The sequence below is a fragment of the Mus pahari genome, chromosome 14 (assembly GCF_900095145.1).
Source record: "Mus pahari chromosome 14, PAHARI_EIJ_v1.1, whole genome shotgun sequence".
Taxonomy (NCBI): Eukaryota; Metazoa; Chordata; class Mammalia; order Rodentia; family Muridae; genus Mus; species Mus pahari.
The window spans coordinates 27370129-27373064 of NC_034603.1; positions in this window are offsets into that span (position 1 = coordinate 27370129).

Genomic DNA, 2936 nt, shown 5'->3' on the forward strand with positions numbered 1-2936 from the left:
GGAGACGGAGCAAATTGTGGGGATCAAACCCTCCCTGGCCTCTGCACCAGCTCCTGTCCCCAGGTTCTTGTCCTCTTTCAGTTCCTGTCCTGACTTCCTTCCATGATAAAGAGTGTTATGGAAGTATAAGCTTAATAAACACTTTCCTGGGCTGGAGAGATGGCTCAGCGGTTAAGGGCACTAGCCGCTCTTCCAAAGATCCTGAGTTCAAATCCCAGCAACCACATGGTGGCTCACAACCATCCGGAATAAGCTCTGATGCCCTCTTATGGTGTGTCTGAAGATAGCTACAGTGTACTTACATATAACAAATAAATCTATCTTTGGGCCGGAGCAATTATGGCCACCAGAGTGAGAAGAAAAATAAAATAATAAAACAAAATAAACACTTTCCTCCCCAAACTTTCCCTCCCCAAGTTGCTCTGATCGTGGTGTTTATTACAGCCATAGTCACCCTGACTAAGACACCCTCCCTTGTCCCCCTCCATCCCCATGGATCTCTTCATGTCTTTTTGTAACCCACGTAATTTAGAGTTGCTTGCATGATCATGGGCAGGTATTATTTACAGGAGCATGGGTAACTTACCAGTAGCTGGAAAAATATCTGTCCTTCTGGTTTAGATCTCATGAGCCCCGCCCCCACTTTCTGTGACAGTGCTAATGGGCCCAAATCTTGTTCGAGTAATTACAGTTGCTGCAACTTCAAGCGGACAGCAGCCACATCGTGCTCAGAAGACACCGCTCCACCACTCCTCGGCACTCCACCCTTTCTCTGGCTCTTACACTCTTTCCATCTCTTCTTCCATGATGTTCCTTCCCTAAGCCTTGGAGTGAATGACAGAGCTGGATTACCGACCTCGCCACAGAAAATAATTTCAGGATGATACAATACGAAACAGAGTTGGTGTTTATTGAGAAGAAAGTTCAACGTGGATATAAACACAGAGGCTTAATAAAAAGAGAAATCTACTCAAGAGAATAAGACATACTCAGGGGCATAGGGGTGGCCTTCTCAAAGAGAATTTTAATTGTCTTCTCAGGAGCCATAGGTACCACTCTGGATGGCATCTGAAGGCATATTTTAAGGGTTGCTAAGGAACCTAAGTGAGATCATCGGGTGGTTTCTATGCATTGAGAAGGATTGTAGCTGTCATGGTAAAACCCTACTAGGACACAGGACTTGCTGGGGAAGTAAAGAGGCTTATATTGTAAACGAAATAAAAAGAACAAAAAATGGTTTTGTGATAAGATTCTCCAGGGCTGGAGAGATGGCTAGGGCGTTAAGAGCACTGCTCTTCCCGAGGACCAGGGTTCAATTACCAGCATCCACATGGCAAAATACGGCTGTCTGTAATTCCAGTTCCAGGAGATCTGAGGTACACACATACATGAAGGCAAAACATGCACACTGAAAATAATCACTAAATATCAAACAAACAAACAAACAAACAGAAACAGTAAAATTTCAAGCTGGGCATAGTGGCACACACCTTTAATCCCAGCACTGTGGAGGCAGACGCAGGTGGATCTCTGTGAGTTCGAGGCCAGCCTGGTCTACATAGTGAGTTTCAGAACAGCCAGGGACACAGTGAGACCCTGTCTTCAAACAAACAAACAAACAAACAAACAAACAAACAAATAAAAGATTCCCCAGAAAATATGTGGGAAAAGTAAGGGTCACAGGGACTAAAGAGCTGGCTCAGCAGTTAGGAGCACCAGTTGCTCTTCCAGAGATCATGAGTTCAATTCTCAGCAACCACACGGTGGCTCACAACCATCTGTACTGTGATCTGATGCCCTCTTCTGGCATGCGGGTATACTTGCCAACAGGACATTCATATACCTAAAATTAATACATTTAAAAAAGAAAAGAAATGAGTGTGAGATCATACCTGAATGTCCTATATGCTTAGGCCTTAGCATGGGCTCATTGCTATTTTAACATAAAATACCTCTATATGACAGGAATTCTATTTCCTTGTCATCAACCTTCATAGCAAATGATTGTGCTGGAATTCTCCATCCTCGGATGTTGAAAAGGCTTCGGCCAGGTTCCCTTTCCCTTCTCACGTCCCCTTAATTTTTCTGCCTTTCTAGCCTCCCTCTGTGCTGCCCGTGGGGGACACTGTGTGGGCAGCATCCCCAAATTTAGCAGCTGACTGATGGCTCTGCTGCCCCCCCTGGGGGGGGTAGGGGGAGGTGTTTCCAGAATCTGCCTGAGCTGACCTGGTTCTTCTGCTTCCCGCCTTTCTGTGGGGTTTCTGAAGAGTGGGGCTCAGAGCTGTTCCTTCTCTTTCTTGCTCGTCTAGGCCCAGCTGGCCGACTCTCTGAGCCTCAGGTAGGGAAGGGCTGCAGGCCTCAGCAAGTGATGTCCTGCCCTGGCTCTAAGATGAAAAAACCCAATGCTTGCTATATAACGCCTGCTGGATGGGGCAGTAGAAGCGTCTGGGTGGGGCAGAGTGCCTCAGGCCTCTCTCTCATTGAGCTGTTATAAGGTCCTGCCTGTCTGGGAGGTCACCACACTGCAGAGCCCAGCGAGTAGGAACCCAGGCGGGCCTCCTCCCTGCCCCATCCATGTACCCTTAGCTCCATTCTGTGAGGACAACCCACCACACCCAGGAAAGTGGTGCCTGTCTCCTCTTCTCCCTGGCTGAGCTGGCAAGGCCGCTTCCACCAAAGTCCTCTGCCTGAGGCTTTGAGTGACTGCCCCTTACTTTAGGTCCAGCCCTGGTAATGGGCCCAACGTCATATTCCCTTTGTGGCATAGGAAACACACCCAGGAGAGGTCTCTTTTATGTGGGACATAAAAGAGGAGTTTGTGCCAGGCAGTGGTGGTGCACTCCTTTAATCCCAGCACTTGGGAGGCAGAGGCAGGTGGATTTCTGAGTTCGAGGCCAGCCTGGTCTACAAAGTGAGTTCCAGGACAGCCAGGGCTA